We start from the raw sequence: 20,145 nt of genomic DNA, 5'->3' as shown, positions 1-20,145 counted from the left end.
TTCAGCAATTCTAATCTCACCGGCTCAAGGTTGACTCAGCCTTCCATCCTTCTGAGGTGGGTGAAATGAGGACCCAGACTGTGGGGGCGATATGCTGACTCTGTAAACCGCTTAGAGAGGGCTGAAAGCGGTATATAAGTCTAACTGCTATTGCTATTGCTGTTGCTATAAAGATTTTGGCCTCACAAGTCTTAAGTACTGATCAATGTTAAATTACATTTTCTAAGAGGATAGAAATGCAGATTATTTATGAGATGCTTTCTTTTAATTGGTTCACAAAATGCTATCATGTTTCGCCAAAAATACTACAGGATCTTATATTTTTTTGACCCATGAAATATGGCCTTGGGCTTATTAAAGGGGAGGGCTATTGTTTTTGGGTTGCCGGGCAGCTGCTCCCTTGCGACTGGGCTCCCGAAGAGCCAGGCACAGCGTCAGAGTTGAATGGCTGTGTTGCGCTGTCACAGCAGCAACACAGCAGCCATGCGGTGATCACACTCGCGAGCAGCCACCTGGCAACCCCCCTTTCCACCCAGGCACAGCGTCGCTGATGGATCTAGCAGTACCCGGAAGGCACCAAGCAACACGAGTGCCAGTTTGCCGCCCTTTGCCTCCTGCAGTTTGGCGCCTTTGGAATGCCCCTAGGTGAGTGTATGGGGCTCTCCATGGCTGGAGAGGGAGGTTGTGTGAGTGGCTTTTCCGCTCTCCGCTCGCACGACTCACAGGCTCACAATGTCCTTGGCTAACTCTACAGTACCTGCAGAGCCAGGGCATCTCCGCTGCTGGCACTGCCCGCCACTTGGTTTTTTTTTTGCGGCTTTCAAAGCACGGAGGACGGATGCTGCTCTGGGAGTACACTCTATGGTTGTGGGCTTCAGAGCGTACAACCATAGAGCGTACACCCAGAACGGTATCCTACCGCTATGCTTTGGAAGCCACAACGGAGGATGGATGCCGTTCTGGATACCTAGTGGGATATCGCTAGGTCAGCAAGCAGTGCTCTGCCTGGCTGGAGGGGGAGGAAAATGTCCAGGGGACTTTTTTTGGGGGGGGGGGGCTAATATTTTTGCCTACCTGAAATATGTGGCAAGGCTTTAGTTTCAGGACAGATCGTATTTTCAGGGAAACACGGTATGCCCCTACTGTGGAAGCTCACTCTTCCGGCTACAAAGATTAGATGGAAGTAATCCAAATTATATGCATTTTTGCATTTGCAAATCCCATTTAGCATAAGTATGAATTTCATGCTGCTAGAAAGGAATTCAGTATTATTGCTTTCTATAATGTGTTTTCCAGGAAATTTACTAGCAGCTTAATGTGTAATTTTGGATAGCAACTCCAAATTTAGGCAACATACTACAGTAGATACTATAGTGCAGTGATGGCTACCTTTTTTGAATCACATGCCAAAAGTAGAGGGAGTGCAGGGAGGTCATGCGCGAGCATGCCCACACCCATAATGCTATGTGTGCAACACCACCGCATACCCCTACCCCGCTTTTGGCACACTTTTTTCACCCTCCCCAGGCTCCAGAAGCTAACCCTCTAACCCTAACCCCCGGTGGCCCTCTGGAGGCTTCAGGAGCTTCCCTGAAGCCTCTGGAGGGCAAAAAACAGCCCTAGGGGCAACCAGGCAGTTCAGGAACAGTGACTTCCAGTTTGACCTTGGGCCATTTTTTGCCCTCTGGAGCCTTCAGGAGGCTTCCCTGAAGCTTTCGGGAGCTGGAAAAACAGTCCTATGGACAAACTGAAAGTCACTTCAAAGAAACTTCCGGAGGGCAAAAAATGGCCTTAAAAGAATGCCAAAGTCAGCTGGTCAGCGTGCACATGCAAGCTGCAGGTGACAGGGCAATGCCTTGCGTGTTGTAACAAATGACCTAGAAGTAAGTAAGATCTTTATTACGGTCAAAGACCAGCAATATACATTTGTTTTTACACTATATTAAAAATACTAATATTAAAATATAATTAAAAGTATTTACATTAAAAGTGGATAATAACATTATGGTCCAAAAACTGTTAAAGGTATGTCCAGATAATTGGTACAAGATGGTACTATACTGTAGCCAATTTTTTTCTTATGGACATTGCAGCAGCACAGAACTTTGCCACTGCATACATGGTAACCAGGTTAGTGTCCTGGAGGAGAAAGCCTAGATAAAAATTGTCTGCCCTCCCTGGCAATCTCTCTAATAAGGGGAGAATATATGCAGACCTACAAGCTCTGTATAGCTCGCAGTGTAATAGTACATGTGAATTATCTTCCATTTCTCCTTTACCACATATACAAACACGTTCGGCTATAGGTGTTCTCTTATACCTGCCCTGGAGGAGTGCTGAGGGAAGAATGTTAAATCTGGCTCTGAAGAAAGCTATTCTTTGTTTTGGAGAGATCAGGTCACTCAGATATCTTGCCGATTCCCACACACCCTGTTTGATTCTGTCCCTACTGTGGAAAGCCAACCTATTAGTTCTTCTTGGAACTCCATGTCCCTCATTCTATTGATTACTACTTGCTTTGCTTGCTCAAAGCCTAGGGACATTAAGAATAATGGTGAAAGCCCATAAGAGCCTAGCTTGTGATCAATTGCTTGTTTCCAGGGGGAAGGAAAATTGTCAGTCAACACTAGTGGGGACAGTCCCTCTGGAAAGAAATGCATTTTAAGCCAATAAATGACCATCATCTTCCAGGCTCTTACTTGAATTTGAGGCATGCCTGTCTCAATTCTTAACTGGGCATTTGGAGTTCCATTGGGAGCAGCTAAGATGGCTCGCAGGAATTTTGTTTGAATGGTTTCTAACAAGTCTCTCTTTGCAAGGATTCCTGTTTGTGCCCCGTAAAGAATTTGTGCCAATGTTTTGGCCTCAAAAAGTTTTAAGGCAGCAGGTACTAACTGACCTCCACCTGTATAAAAGAAATGTTTGGTTGCATTTGAGGACCTAATGGCTACTTGCAATGTGTGATCCCGTGTGCCTTCCATGTCCCTAGCGAGTGGAAAACCACACCAAGGTATCTAAATGTTCTAACCTGTTCCAAACTATATCCTTCTATTTGCCAGGAGTATTGGCTTGGTCTTTTAGCAAAAACTAAAATTTTTGATCTATCGAAGTTAAGGACCAGATTGTTTTGCCTGCAATAGCCAAGTGTTGCCCTAATTGCTCTCTTCAGTCCTATGGGGGTTTGTGAAATGATAGCGGTGTCATCAGCATATAAGAGAATTGGCACTTTGCATTGTGCTAGGTTAGGAGGATGAAAATCAGAGTTCTGTAAGAGATCAATCAGGGGATTAATATAGAAGTTGAAGAGGGAGGGGGACAGGATGCAACCCTGCCGCACCCCTTTTTGTAGCCTTACTGAGCCGGTTAAACTCCCTTGGGGAAATGACCTAGAAGAACAGTTGGCTCTGTGTGCCACCTGTGGCACGCGTGCCATAGGTTCGCCATCACGGCTATAGTGTATCCATTTACAAAATTCAGACTAACAATATTCTGTTTACTTCAACATTAGAGTTGAAAAATTGAACAATAGTTGTGTATCAGATATGGCTTAAAATGGTGAAGGAAGAGTTTTAACAAAGAGTGAAATAAATTAAACAGCATGGTTATACACTGAAAAAGTAAAGGATTTTTGGTGTTATAGTATTAAAACAATTAGCAACCTATGGTTTTAATTCAAAAGAATTTCAAGAACATAAACATCTAGATCTAATAAGCAAGTATAGTAATTTAAATCAAATTTTTGTACAAAAACATTTGACAATTTATTGCTTAAAGTCTAATTATAAATCTTGTTAAATGATAAATCATGTGTTTTAACTGTCTATAAACAAATATCCCAGATACAATTATTCCATCTCTTCTTGGTAGGCATGGAATCACTCCTTTCTGATAGTGTGGAAAGTTGCTGTCAGAATGATGATCTGACTAAAAACAAGCTGTGTCCTATAAATTCAATCTATTATTTTGAACTACATTTCCTAAAGGTCATTTGAATGGCTTTGCATTTTTGCTCAGTTCATTATAGTATGAAAAGTTGCTATTCATACTGAAATAAGAGATGCATAACACTTGCGATTTTGGAATATATTTTTGTCAAATCTCCTGAGTAAGCAGCAATATGTTATAAATGCGATACTTATTATCATATCACTATGTTACATTATATTACCAATGGCAGCATAAATTACAAACCTATATAACAAGTAATGTTAAAAATTGCAGTAAAATTAATAAAAGAACTATCCATTTATAATTTCCAATTCCCCCACAACCCTATTCTTCTCAGTTTTATTGAGGTTATTTTTACTAACTTTATTTTAAAAAAGGCTCCTAAAAAGGCTATTATTGTATAAAAATGAAAAGAAATTAAGGTTTTCATGTGCAGCATTAGTGGATGAAAAATAATTGTACATTAACATTTGAGATATAAACAAGTCTCTCTCATATACCGATATACAGTATACACACAATTTCTATGTTCTTTTTCTGTCCTGTCTCCCCACTGACTTCCCATGAGAAGTACACTATATTGCCAAAAGTATTCGCTTATTTATCCAAATAATCAGAATCAGGTGTTCCAATCACTTCCATGGCCACAGGTGTATAAAATCAAGTACCTAGGCATGCAGACTGTTTGTACAAACATTTGTGAAAGAATGGGTTGCTCTCAGGAGCTCAGTGAATTCCAGCGTGGAACTGTGATAGGATGCCACCTATGCAACAAATCCAGTCGTGAAATTTTGTCGCTTCTAAATATTCCACAGTCAACTGTCAGCTGTATTATAAGAACGTGGAAGTGTTTGGGAATGACAGCAACTCAGTCACGAAATCATAGGCCACGTAAACTGACGGAGCTGGGTCAGCGGATGCTGAGGTGCACAGTGTGAAGAGGTCTCCAACTTTCAATCGCTACAGATCTCCAAATGTCATGTGGCCTTCAGATTAGCTCAAGAACAGTGCGCAGAGAGCTTTTTGGAATGGGTTTCCATGGCCGAGCAGCTGCATCCAAGCCATACATCACCAAGTGCAATGCAAAGCGTTGGATGCAGTGGTGTAAAGCATGCTGCCACTGGACTCTAGAGCAGTGGAGACACATTCGCTGGAATGACAAATCATGCTTCTCCATCTGGCAATCTGATGGACGAGTCTGGGCTTGGTGGTTGCCAGGAGAATGTCTGACTGCATTGTGCCAAGTATAAAGTTTGGTGGAGGGGGGGATTATGGTGTGGGATTGTTTTTCAGGAGCTGGGCTTGGCCCCTTAGTTCCAGTGAAAGGAACTCTGAATGCTTCAGCATACCAAGACATTTTGGACAATTCCATGCTCCCAACTTTGTGGGAGCAGCTTGGAGCTGGCCCCTTCCTCTTCTAATATGACTGTGCACCAGTGCACAAAGCAAGGTCCATAAAGACATGGATGACAGAGTCTGGTGTGGATGAACTTGACTGGTCTGCACAGAGTCCTGACCTCAACCCGATAGAACACCTTTGGGATGAATTAGTCCGGAGACTGAGAGCCAGGCTTTCTTGTCCAACATCAGTGTGTGACCTTGCAAATGCGCTTCTGGATGAATGGTCACAACTTCCCATGAACACACTCCTAAACCTTGTGGACAGCCTTCCCAGAGGAGTTGAAGCTGTTATAGCTGCAAAGGGTGGCCCGATGTCATATTGAACCCTATGGATTAGGAATGGGATGTCATGTACAGTTAATTCATATGCGAGTAACGGCAGGTGAGCGAATACTTTTGGCAATATAGTGTATTTCTTATCAGAGCTTATTACAAACGATCTTCCTTCTGGTCATAAAGCATTTACTCAAAAATGTTTTCTTGAAAGTCAGTTCTATGATGAAAATTAGCATGAAAGAATGCTATATTGGGACATATAAAGTAGGTAGGTCATGTTACACTGAGGACAAGCAACTTTTTTAAAACTGAAAAACCACATTCAGTCTTTTGGAATCATGCAAATAGAAAACCTAAATGCAATAAGCAATTCCCTATGGCCCACAGTGTTAAAAATAGTGGGTGGATCAAAAAAGAAGAACAAATTTTTACTCAGCATGTTCTTCTTTCATGATACCAACCCAATAGCTTGAGTGGTAACCAAAAACAACAGCAGTAGCAAATGTTGTTATTCGGGAACAAAATGTAGAGTGAAACTATGATGTAGTGATTAAGAGTGTTGGACTATGATTGGAAAGTTCGCAATGAAAAAATCATGGACTATATGGATGACCTTGGGAGACAAGGGAAAAGATGTTGCTTACAAAACAGTCAGACAAGAGAGATAGTAGTTGCCAATGAATTAACTATCACAGAAGAAACTTAGAAAGAACCCACTAAATGTTCAGGTGGTTAAAAGTGATGGTAGATACTTTGTACCTGCAGACTTGCAAGATTCTGTTAATGTAGCCTTAGAAATAAAGTACAATTGGCTCATTTAGCCACATTTACCCACACTTTGCTTTCTTCCTTAGATATAACAATAATCAAATTATTAACAATTCAGTGTTTTCTTCTGATATGTTAATTGAACTACCTGTCCTTAAAATAAATGTTGTTTTATCATTATTTATCATTATTCGTTGTTGGGTTACCCCGACAGTCACCCCGAAAATTTTTGTGGCAAATGAACAGTTTTGAGAGAAAGAAAACAATTATATATATATGTGTGTGTGTGTGTGTGTGTGTGTGCATGTGTGTGTGTGTGTGTGTATGTATATGTATATGTATATGTATATGATTATATGTATATGATTAATTTGAAAACAGATACAATTTTAAATTATGGAAGTAACAGCAAGGAACAAAAAGGCTGATGCTGAAAATTGCTCTGAAATGATCATTTGTCAAGCCCCATTGCATAATTCTATATATTCAATTTTAAGATATTATTCAAAACAACCAAAAGTTGTGTATACTTCAACATATAAACAGAATCATGAGAACAAGACTTTAGGCAACAGAAAGAAATAATGGAAATGAATATGTAATTTCTTAACCACTGATACAGCAAATTTTAAGAAAGCAGCTTAAACATTCTCTAAAACATTTCGGCATTGGGTAACTTTCAGTTTGAGATCTACAGTGATTGGTTGTAAGGACATAGCCATAATTGCAACTAGTTTATATAAATTCCAGCTTAATAATTCTCAGATCATTTTTTTAAAAAACCGTCCATACCAGGGTGGTGATGGTAGAGACAGGACTGTGAACTGTGTCAATTTTCACCTTTATACCTGCCTGTTCTGCAACTTTTATGCCAAACAGACCAGAAGCCAAAACAGATGGAAGAGTCCAGAGGCAATAGTGCAAAAACTCTTTGTCTGTTAAATAAACTTCAGTAAAACTTGAATGGAAGAAGAGGTGCTTCCTTTCTATCTGACAGTAAGTTGAGATCTTAGCGTTGTGGAGAAGAATAGTAATTATGCATAATTCATGATAGATAAAACTAATGGAAAAAGAATGCAATAGATGATATATTTTGCAGAAGCTTTCTCACCTTGAACCAAATCTATAACTTCATATACAAGGCAACAACTGAATACATTTCGGATTCAGTTTTGTACTCCACACATTGTTCGTCTTACAGATAAAGTATTACTATTGTGTTTTAAGTTCAAGAGTTAAATCACTATTTCTGATCTTCTCTTCATTCAGAATTTGAAAACGATTCATTGAACAAAATAATCAACAGTAAGGTTAGACTCTTGTCATAAATATGTCATCAATCTGATTTCAATCATTTGTCAAGCAGTGTTACTATAACACCAGAAAATGGGATTTTCTGCTTTTCTCCAACTCCTGCACTAATGAACTCTCCTCCGTTTTCAGGCCGTTTTCCAGTGCACCGGTGTCCACGAAGATCAGCTGGCCGGCGTGCAAGTGTGTGCCAGAAACCAGAGCAGCTGTGGGCTGGCACATGCCCACATATCCGGCACCTGTGCCATAGGTTCGCCATCACAGTCCTAGAGCGATATCACTGTTTACAAAACACAATCTATTTCATTGTAATGGACTCTGGTTCTTCCATATTGTTTTCATGTCTCATTACAGCACAAGGCTCTTTAGTAGCATCCTGTTTGATCCAAATATAAAGTTTAAGCTGCATGTGCTTGTGTTAGAATCGCCACTCACAAACTTTTCAGGATCTGTCTACCTATATTATTCCCTACAATCCAGTTTGCTCTTTATGCTCTTCTAAAGCAGGATCTCACTCCGAGGTCCTGACCTTCAATTTCTGAGGCTTTAAGAAACTTAGCCTCACAACTATAGACTCAGTTCCTTTCCTTCCTTTTTCTCTATGGAAATATGATGGTTTTTAAAGGTATTTCAGGGGTTTCTAAACAAAAAAAAAAGTAGTACTAAAACTACTACTTTGTAGTTTTGATTTAACATCAATTATTGACCCAAAACTACAAAGTAGTAGTTTTAGGTCAATAATTGATGTTAAATCAAAACTACTACTTTGTAGTTTTAGGTCAATAATTGTTTGATGTTACAAAGAAAGCAGAAAATATTGTAAAATATTGAAACTTTAAACAATGAAATCATCACCATAAAATATAAGAAAATAATGCACTTGAGACATGAAAAAAACTAATCCCAAAAGGTAACAGATTAGGCAAAAGATATAAATTACTTAAGAGAACAATCTAGCAACTTCCTTACCTTCCCTAGAAGATTTTCTACATTCATATATATTCTATCTCCTGAATCTAATTATGGTCATATAATACAGCAATGCAGTAAATCAGATAATGCATACCCTTATAAAATTATTGTTCTATTGTGTTTCTAAATTCTCCTATAACACGATTGAGTCATGGTGGTGCCAGACAGTCTGGCCACAGAATAATTTATTTAACAGGAAATCACAATATTGGATATAGAAAGGTTCTTCTGATAAATACACCAATAGAGAAATATTTGTGTATGTGCATACATACACCTCTATATGGACACTTGTAGAAAGAGTACTGAATTGTTTTAATGCCTGGCTGGAAGCTGTCTTCTCACAATTTCCAATATAAAAAGCAGCTGAGTTTAAAGTCACTCACAACTTACCGTATATACTCGAGTATAGGCCGACCCGAATATAAGCCGAGGCACCTAATTTTACCACAAAAAACTGGAAAAGTTATTGACTCGAGTATAAGCCTAGGGTGGGAAATGCAGCAGCTACCGGTAAATTTCAAAAATAAAAATAGATACCAATAATGTTTTTGAATATTTATTTCAAAGAAAAACAGTAAACTAGCGGTGTATTCAATGAAATACTTCACTCACCTCATGATGCTGATGTCCCGCTGTGATGATGATGTCCCGTGCAGCCGCGGGAGCGATGTCCCGCCTCCTATGACACACGGCACAGTGATTCCTATCATTGGATCACTGTACCAGAGGAGGTGGGACATCGCTATGTGGCTGCTTGCCATAACAAGGAGGAGGTGGGACATCGTTGCAGAGCGGCAGGAGGGGGAGGAAGGGGAATCGTAAGACAGCCCTGCATTACATTAGAACGTGAGGAGGGGGGATGGTGCGGTGCGCGCTGCGCGGCAAACTGACACAGAGGGAGGGGAAACTCACAGGGGCACTGGGCCATTCACGAGTGTCACCCAGCGGCATGGCCCCGCCCCTTTTTCTCCTCCATTTCGGGCAAATTTTTCACTGACTCGAGTATAAGCCGAGGCGGCTTTTTTCAGCCCAAAAAGTGGGCTGAAAAACTAGGCTTATACTCGAGTATATACAGTATCAATGCCTTTAAGTAGAGATGGGAAAGATAAAATACTACCCTTAATTCTGATCTGCAAATCTTTTTAGTTTTGCTCATAAACACAAAATAATTTAACTGAGAGCAAAATCTGAAAATGAAAAGTCCATTGATTTTAATGGATCTTCTCAAACTAAATATGGTGATAAATTAGTGGTCCCCACCTGCAAACTATTTGTGCTTAGATCGTAACTCTCTCTCTCTCTCTCTCTCTATATATATATATATATATATATATATATATATATATATATATATATATATATATATATATATATATATATATATATATATATATATACAACCCCTGGTAAGCCCCAATTATGGGAGGAAGATCACTACTTCCATTCTCTGTCCTTCGGCTCGTCACAAGAGACCATCCAGGCAGAAACCCAATATTTTTACTGTTGCATTTTTGTTACATGATATATATATATAATGTATATAATGTGTAAGATATATATAAATATAGATACACATACATACACTCTGTGTGTGTGTGTGTATTTGTGTGTGTGCATACGCACTCGCATTTATACTTGGGCCATTGTACACAGTCACACAATGGTGCCAAACATCTGAAGAAGTTGCCAAAACAATTTATTTTAAAACAGCCACAAAAATAGGACAATATTAGCAAACATTGAAAAATGTCTATTAACTTGACAACCTACCAAGTGTGAAGTAACCCTATATACAGTGAATTATCATGAAGTGGTAAGCGAAGTTTGTTTATCCTGCTAAATAAAAAGTCTATTGAAATCCAAGTTCAATGCTTGTAGACTATATGGATACACACATAATTTTCTTGATGGAAATACTGAAATTCTACTTTCTTCCAAGGTATTTTTTTTCAATTTCCCAGCTATCATACAGCCCTTTGGGGATGGAGACTAATAACACACTTTCCCCACTAATCAAAGTTTTATTAGTCTTCTTCATAAATATAAAATGTACTAGGTATAGGGTTTTTTTTCATATAGTATTAGAATAAAATGTACATTTTCCCCTTTACAAAATAAATTGTTGCTGCTCACGGCTGTTCCCCATGCTAAACAAAGTTTAATATTCCTACATTCTTGACTACTGTTATATTCTTGAGTATTCTTACTATAGTCAATTTTAGCTCATAATTCTTTCTACACATGTTGTTCATTTTATTTTGAAGCCATCAGTAAAGATGTGAGCTACTACTTGAATTGGTATCAGTCACAATCAACACTTTATTTTCATTTGAAACTAAAATAAAAAGATAACAATAAAAAGATAACACTTATGATAGTTATCCTCATTTTGCTGAATCTGCAAAAATTGTGGATTCCCTCTGGGAAAGGAAAATAGACAGAGGGATATTTTTCCCCCTCATAAGGTATTAGGTTATAATGCCTTTCTAAAGAGAAAAACTATTTTCTTCAGTGTATTCATTAGCAGAAAATAAATAATATAAACCTCTAAATACTAAAATATATGGCTGTAGTATATAACAACCCCACCCTACTTTGGATAGTGCCTTGGATTCATTTACATTCCATTCCTCACCAAAGGCAATAATTACACAATGAGCAGGCATATCTTGATAATGGTCTCTGCTTGGCTTGTTTAATCTCAGTACTGTTATTTGCAATTATAGACTGCTGGACTATTTTTATTTCACAGAAACAGAGGAATATGGGTATTTGGATGATGAACCACAAGACAGTGTTATTTGAGAGCTCAAACTGGAAGTGTAGCTGTGCCTTGTATTTTTCCACTGAGATTACCTTGGAATCTTTGTTCAAGATGAGCAGTCGGCAGATTTTTAAGGATGAGTAAAATCCTTCCAATGTTCGTGAAGAGGATAGAACCTGCTACTTCTGCAGATTTCGTTCAATTAATTTTAAAAAGCATGCATGGGGAATATCCAATACATTCAACTGCTTCAATTCATATAAAGAAATTGGCTGTTCTGCAAATGGGGTGTGTGGGGCGTAGGAAAATAGCTCAATCTTGCAATTTTCTCTGCTCAGACACTTTCATACCTCATGTTCTTACATCTCTTCACTGACCTGTAACATAACTTTTCATTTTATGCAACTGGTTTAAAAGAATGTGTCTTTCCTTATTACTTTCAGAATATACTATTGACTCTTTTGTTATTATCCATTTTCAGCCATCTTGAAAGCCAGAATATGTGTAATTAAAAAATAAAGTTGGCAATTGGACTGGAATGTTTTAATTTATGAATATCATTTTAGAAGGCACTATTACCCAATTTAAAGAAGCAGAACATAGATATTATATATATATATATATAATCTTCTTCTGTCATGCATTGGTACATGCATTCACCAATGTATATATTTGAGTGAAGGATAATGAAAACTGAAGATAAAATACAATTTCTCAGAAAAGTCTTCACTTTTTTATTATAAGAATTTCTGTGTGTGCCCTACTTAGAAAAAGAATTCCTACACAGGAACTTACACTTAAAAAGAGTTTCTATCAAATGTGTACAAAAGCTAGATTTTATAAGCAATCCTTATAAAATTCTTTCAAATAAAGTTAAGCCATTATTGTTGTTTGTTTATGTAACATCAAACAATACTATTTGGTACTCAAAATATATGTGTATATAACCTCAAACAAAAACCCATGCACTTTCCTTCAATATATTTTAGTTGACTGAAGAATAACTGAGATGCTTCACATTTTAGTATGAAGAGTTCATTTCCTGGACAGTGATATTTATAGCTGACTGGGACTTTATCAGCCTTCAGCGAGTCCTAGAAATACTCAAAGCTTCTGTGTTCATGTATGACTAGAACAAAACAAAAGTATAAAGATTAAAAAACAAAACTATAAAGATTATTTTTAAAAAGGCACAAAGGTAGTAAAGGTTATACCCTGTTGCAAAAAACTTAAAGGTAAAAATTGCTACACTGGAACTTACACTATAACTATTTCTTAAGTAATTATTATAAAGTACATTTCAAATATGAGCTTAAGTAAGAAGAAACTATCTTTAAGACTTAGCAAAAGCAATTTTGTAAAAAAATTAAATCAGTGTTATTCCTCTCCTACTTTACCCATTTTAATCTAAATACGGTATCTCTAGCTTCCTCTAAAACTCGTCTTCACTTGATTAATTCAGCCCCTTAGTAAAGTAATACATCTTTTTCTTACCACTCTACTGCATTAACAAGGTAGTAAGAAAGGGAGAGCCAAGAGGCTGAAGAAAAAAGAATATAAAGTTGGGGATGGAGATGGACATTTCACCAAATTTACCTAGCATAAGGATTGAAATCTAGATTTTCAAAAATCTAGAATTACTAGAAGACAATTACTATTCAGTAAAGCCCAACATTCCCCTCAGAGAATTTGCAGTTACCTTTTTTTAAAAATTCTCCTCGTGCTGATATTTGGGGACACCAGAAATCAGAACATCCTCAGATGTCAGCGGATTTTAATAGCAAAAGTGTTTTTTTTTTTTTACTGGCCCCAGTAGGTGTAGTGATTGAAGAAGAGCAGTGTTCCCATTTTCCAGAAAATCAAAGATAGTAGAAGAATATGAAATTATGATTGCATTCAATTTCACATCCACAGATCCAAAATTAGCAAATGAATCCATGGTAGCAATATTACACAACACACTCAACCTAACCAAATACACTAAGATTGAAATACCCTAAATCATGGGTGTCATCACCTCTGTCTCATTACCTACTTTCAGACCGATGGACAAATATTTCAACAAATCAAAGACAAACATTCATGGGTTCACCTCTCTCAGGATTCACAGCAGAGACTGCAATGCAGCATTTAGAAACTATGGCACTCCCACGCATACAACCAAATGTATGCATCTGATATGGAGATGAAATCTTTGTTGGAATAAAAAAGGAACATGTAGAAAAAACACACAAAACAATCAACATCATCTTCAAAGGAATAAAATTCATAAGGAAAGAAGAAACAACAGCACATGGCCCTTCCTAGATACCTTAATCAGCCAAGAAAATGGTGGCAAATTAGAAAGACTATCAAAAATCTACCCACACTGAGCGCTCCTCTATCAAAGTAACACCCAACCTTTCACCAGACAACCTGTGTAAGAACATTATTAGGGCAAACACAAATACACTGCAGCAACCGTGGACACCAGAAAAAGGAAACAGGCAGTCCATTCAATAAAATAGATACCCTCACAATTTTATCAAAAATTTCCTGATTGCTCAACTCACTCCATCACAATCAAGCTATGAAAATGCCATTCATTAAAAATATATCGGAAACAACCAACTATTATAACAACACCACTCCATCATAGCACACAAATCAACTAAAGCCCTCCACAACATCTTAAGTAAACTAAAAATACTAAGTAGCCAGGAAGAGTCACACCAGCGCTCACAGGGCAAATTACTGTATCTAAACAGACATTCCTTTCTTGCACTGAAGATGTTACCTACTCAGGTAACAAAGCTTCTGCAAATCTAGATCCAGGTTCAGAGAGCACAAACGACTCCAAAGTTCAACCCTGACCTATTTAATAGACAATTCAAATATTACAATCATGTAAAAATGAATTAAGATTTTTGTATAAAAATTGCAGGGCAGCACTACATCAGCAGGAGGATCATGGCACACTTTGGGTATTTATTTATTACATTTCTAAATTGCTATAATCAAACAGTTCTCTATATTACTTTTCACACAATAAAGAAATGTATGGTGTGAATTCATAGGATTAGCTATGATTTGTTAGTACCGTATTTTTCAGAGTATAAGATGCACCGGAGTATAAGACGCACCCAGATTTTGAAGAAGCAAAATTTAAAAAATAGTAGGTAGGTAGGTAGAGGGATAGCGCGGGAGAGAAAGAGAGAGAAATACAGTAGGTAGGTAGGAAGAGAGAAAGAGAGTAGTTGGTAGGTAGGTAGATAAAGGGATAGAGAGAGAAAGAGAGAGAGACAGAGAGACCGAGACAGAGAGACAGAGATACAGTAGGTAGGGAGGGAGAGAGACAGTAGATAGATAGGTAGGTAGAGGGATAGAGAGAGAGAAATACAGTAGATAGGTGGGGAAGAGAGAGAAAGAGTAGGTAGGTAGGTATATAAGTAGCTAGAGGGAGAGAGAGAAATGTAGTAGGTAGATAGGGAGAGAGAGAGAGTAATTAGGTAGGTAGGTAGATAAAGGGATAGAGAGATAGAAAGAAATAGAAAGAGAGATATATAAATACAGTAGGTAGGTAGGTAGGTAGGTAGGTAGGTAGGTAGGTAGGGAGAGAGAGAGAGAGAGAGAGAGAGAGAGAGAGAAGGTAGGTAGGTAGATGTTTCCAGGTGTATTTATCCATGTGCTTGAGAAGGAAATTGCTGACAACCTGCCTAAAACTCAACAACCACTCTAACTAAACAGCTTTCCGAAAGGGGGGGGAAAAGTTTTGCACTCCCCAAAACAGCCCGTTTTTCACAAAAACAGGCTCATTTGTTTCAAATAAAGGCATGAATAGTTTTGGGGGGGCTTGCAGAGTGCTCCTGGAAGTGTGTGGGGGAGAGCAAAAAATGGCCAATTTTTGCAAAATCGGGCCATTTTTTGTTTAAAAAAATGCATGCATAGCCTTATGGAGGCTTACAGAATGCTGCTGGGGGCTGAGTGGGCAAAAAGGGCCCATTTTCTGCTCATTTCTGCCTTCCCCAACTGCCAGGAGCTGTCTGGAAGCCTCCATAAGACTATGCATGGCCATTTTGGTGAAGGGACAGGGCTTCAGGAGGCAAAAAATGCTGTATTCGGTATATAATTTGCATCCAGATTTTCAGCCTCTTTTTAGAGGAAAAAAGCTGCATCTTATACTCCGAAAAATACGGTGGTTATAATCCTAAACATAACGCTCAGAAACCTATCAGTTACTTAATAAGAACATGAGTTTTTATATAATGAGATTATGGATTAGGATTTAATTCATTTACTAATCCAAATAAAAACTGCAGTCCAACAATGACTGTCTTTCACATATCCAGCAAACTGGCTACTTTGAATGCCAAATTACCTGTTAATGATGAACCAATTCCTTAAGTTCATATGCAATTCTAGTAAATGTATCTCAATCACACAACAGTCATATTCAGAAGAGCTGCAAACATAAAATCTGATGAAATGTAATATGGCAGAATATATTTATGTAATTGTAAATATATTAATGTAAAAAGACATCTGTATTTCTTTTTATCCTTGGAGAGGTTATTCACTCTTACCCTTGTGAATCTGATTTGGCAACTCACTGGAAATAATTAATATATTACCAGCCCTTAAATATCTTCAACTACAACAATACCCCAAAGTTAATCCGAAATGGAAAGAACATGTCTTCTATTAAATTGCATCAGAGGTTATCCCTTTCTGCCAAGCAGAAATGAAATTTTATGAGATGCAATACAACTGGAGAGGGAATATAAGCCTGCTGATCAGTCCTCAAAGAGCATGTTGTCATTATTCTCAGATCAAAATCAAACAAAGTTTGATTCATTTAAACTATTCAATAATTGGATGATTATAAAGCAAGGCAAAGCAGCTACCTAACTCTGGTTCTCTCCCATTCAATAAGTAAATTTGCATTAGCAAGTGAAACCATCCTGAGTTATTTACCACTACCACAGTTTGTTCTTTTATTTAAAATGCATACGCTAGATAATTTTATGTAATCTATGCATCTTGGGTAAATTCTATTGAAAACAGTGCAAAGCAGTTAGGGAAAATATTTATATTTGGTTTGTAATACTTAACTGAAATGATCAAGTTACATATTTTTACACACATTTATGTTCCATAGTTGCCACATAGAAAAACAATGATAGGTGGGTTTGTGGGGGATATTATTCAGTTAAACACTTTATTTTCTGCTTAGTGATTACTTAAGTTAATCAATGTCTGCATGGCAATTTCATAGGAATTTCAAATGAAATGTGACTGAGACATCCACTAAAAAGATAACATTGTTCTTATAACCTCCATAAGAGATATATAAAAATTTGTGCATTATAATTAAAACAGATACTTTTCCCAATATTTCTGCATCTAGCATTTAAAAAGATCTGGTAGAACTCTATACTGCACATTAGGCTTAAAAATACAGCCAAAATTTATAATGAATAGATATAAAAAGAAAATAACATGAAGCTTATTTGCATTTTGCGCAAAGGGAGGAAAAGCAAAACAAAGACTTTTCTTAAGCAAGTTATTTTTTAGTTGGGAAAAATTGATAGCACTTTTTGAGGAGCAAAAGAAATATTCCTCAGGCTACCCATCACCTTGTGGAATGACAAATTAAAAGTGTTATTCTAATAAGAGAACTAATGCTAATGAAGCTGAGGGGGTAAGATTTAAATCTTAATTAATGCACAGCATATAAAGCAGTGGAAGTAATAAACTTATATTATGTTACAAATTTGGACATATTAAACCTATATAATTCTAAAACTTTCATATCTGTTTGTAAGCTTCAGTTGGGCTAATGGTTGCATCATAGTGTAATAATGTTTGAACCAAAGTACTCCAGATGGGCTAATTTACAGAATGCATTCATGCTCTGCGATCCATTACTCTCAGGACATTGAAATTTGGAAAAGCTATGGCCACTTCAATTCTGCCATGCTTCCATAGTCAGCCACGGTCACATGATTTTCATTTTTAAGACTCCCTAGCAGCTTTGTACAAGGAAAATCAACTGGGAATCTGGGAAAAAGTCAGAAGTCCTAGGCTGGCAGGTAGGAAAGTAGCTGCTGCCAAATAGGGAGAGAATGATGGGTACATGGAATTGCAGGGGAGTTGCAGAGTCCCTTGGAGAGAATGTCCAGGGATACGTGACAAGCACTGTATAGATTGTACCAGGGTGTGTGAGAGATACTTCATGGATTGAGGAATTTATGTGGAAATGTGAGAGTTGTGCAAGGGTGTGAAGGAAGTGCAGTGAGGGTCAGGGAAGATGAAGTAAATGAGTGAGATGATGAATGGTAGGTAAATATTTCTAAAAAGATAACCCAATAGGTCATAGATTATCTAAATTCCTTCATAAATAGCAATTGCCCCTACGAATCTGGGTCCTCATTTTACTGACCTCAGAAGTATGGAAGGCTGAGTCAACCTTGAGCTGGTCAGAATCAAATCTTTGGCAGTTAGTAGAATTAGCCTATAATACTGCATGTCACCATGGTATGGGCAAACATATTTGATCTTATAGCAAAATAATGGGTAAAAATGCAAATATTTCTGTTTTATTACAGTTCTGTTTATCAGTAGTACTAACATTATGGTAGAAGGGAGATACAAGCATAATAAATAAGCATAAGAAAACTATGATATCTCAAACTGTTGGAAATACCTTGTGGATTTCCTTCTTCAACTGCATCCTTCCTTCTGGGTTCACAATAATCTTAGCTTTTTATTACATCCAAATTGGGGAAAGAAAAGCTTAATTATTTTAAGCATAGTTTGTTCCATTTCAAATTACTGTATATACTCGAGTATAAGCCTAGTTTTTCAGCCCACTTTTTGGGCTGAAAAAAAGCCGCCTCGGCTTATACTCGAGTCAGTGAAAAATTTGCCCGAAATGGAGGAGAAAAAGGGGCGGGGCCATGCCGCTGGGTGACACTCGTGAATGGCCCAGTGCCCCTGTGAGTTTCCCCTCCCTCTGTGTCAGTTTGCCGCGCAGCGCGCACCGCACCATCCCCCTCCTCACGTTCTAATGTAATGCAGGGCTGTCTTACGATTCCCCTTCCTCCCCCTCCTGCCGCTCTGCAACGATGTCCCACCTCCTCCTTGTTATGGCAAGCAGCCACATAGCGATGTCCCACCTCCTCTGGTACAGTGATCCAATGATAGGAATCACTGTGACGTGTGTCATAGGAGGCGGGACATCGCTCCCGCGGCTGCACGGGACATCATCATCACAGCGGGACATCAGCATCATGAGGTGAGTGAAGTATTTCATTGAATACACCGCTAGTTTACTGTTTTTCTTTGAAATAAATATTCAAAAACATTATTGGTATCTATTTTTATTTTTGAAATTTACCGGTAGCTGCTGCATTTCCCACCCTAGGCTTATACTCGAGTCAATAACTTTTCCAGTTTTTTGTGGTAAAATTAGGTGCCTCGGCTTATATTCGGGTCGGCCTATACTCGAGTATATACGTTAGAAATTCAGGGTGCCCCCAAGATACTTTGCAGTCTCAGATAAAGAACAAGTTATCTTTCTTCGATTCCATATACAGAAACTAACTGGAATAGATGACTCTTGTACTTCATATGATTATAGAGCTGGAATCAATGATTACTGTGGATGGACATGAAGATGTCATTTTTAACCACTGCTTCCATCAATTCAAAAGCTAGATGAACACCTTAGTCATAAGTAATAAAATGGGAAAAGAAAGGAAAGTTTGCTTAAATAGACCCTTGTGCTAAAATACGAAATTTGTAAAGGGAAGCAAATTTTCTGAAGAATTAAGCAAGTGAAAGGTTCAAAGACTGAGGATGATGTAGAGACTTTTTTCATATCACTAATACCATAATGAAAGTTATACCTGACTGGAACTTATATCATACAACTTCCATGACATAAGTTAATGTATTGTGAAAGAGCTAAATTTTCCCAAAGGTGGCATGTTCCTGGAATAAAGGGCTCATTTTGGAAAAACATTGCCAAGAATATATTATAAACTGAGATCAACAAAAGTAAAGCCCAGAGTTTTGATTTGAAGATCCTCATGAATTTCTTGCTGCATACAAAAGTATTTATTAGCAGAGTTGTTTCATAATAACAAAGAAGTCCAGTCTCTGGTAAACCTGATAATCTTTCCTGAAAGCAGATGGAGCATCAGATGGCAGATTAACAGCCAACCCCAATCATCAGAAATAGTAGTTATACATATATTAGCACACAACTGAATATGCAATATCTTATATACTGCATTGAATTGCTGACATGTGCTCTTTGCCAGTTTTTTAATTAACCATTTTTCAAAAGGAGATAAATAAGACTTTTGATAAATTTGGAGAAATTTGCTTCTTCTATCTATTAGTTATGTTTTCAGACGCACACACACAGGTGTGAGTGTGTTTTGTGGCTTATTAAAGCTATTTTTGAAAAAAAATGTTTGATAACATGGAGGGAGCACATACAAACCAACTACATTCAAACCACAACGTTTCCAATTGCCAGCCTGGAAAATATGCTTTATGCTTAAATATGCTTTTAATGGTCCAAGCAGTATTTATGTAAACTCCTACACACCATAAAATCTTTTTTGAAGGCTTGGACAACCCTTATATTTGTTAATCAGTTAATGCAAACTCTAAAATTTCAAAAGTGGCCATTCATTCATTAATACATATAT

At 37.6% G+C, this 20,145-nt stretch overlaps 1 protein-coding gene across 8 annotated transcripts in view; it reads right to left on the bottom strand.

The window, feature by feature from the left end:
* ABLIM1 (actin binding LIM protein 1) overlaps positions 1 to 20,145 on the bottom strand; it is a 215,442-nt gene that overhangs the window by 84,938 nt on the left and 110,359 nt on the right. The gene's annotated exons all lie outside the window — the stretch shown is intronic.

Source organism: Thamnophis elegans, chromosome 10 (genome assembly GCF_009769535.1).
Source record: "Thamnophis elegans isolate rThaEle1 chromosome 10, rThaEle1.pri, whole genome shotgun sequence".
Taxonomy (NCBI): Eukaryota; Metazoa; Chordata; class Lepidosauria; order Squamata; family Colubridae; genus Thamnophis; species Thamnophis elegans.
Note: the sequence above shows the minus strand (reverse complement) of the source record. Positions and strands in the feature narration are given on the sequence as shown.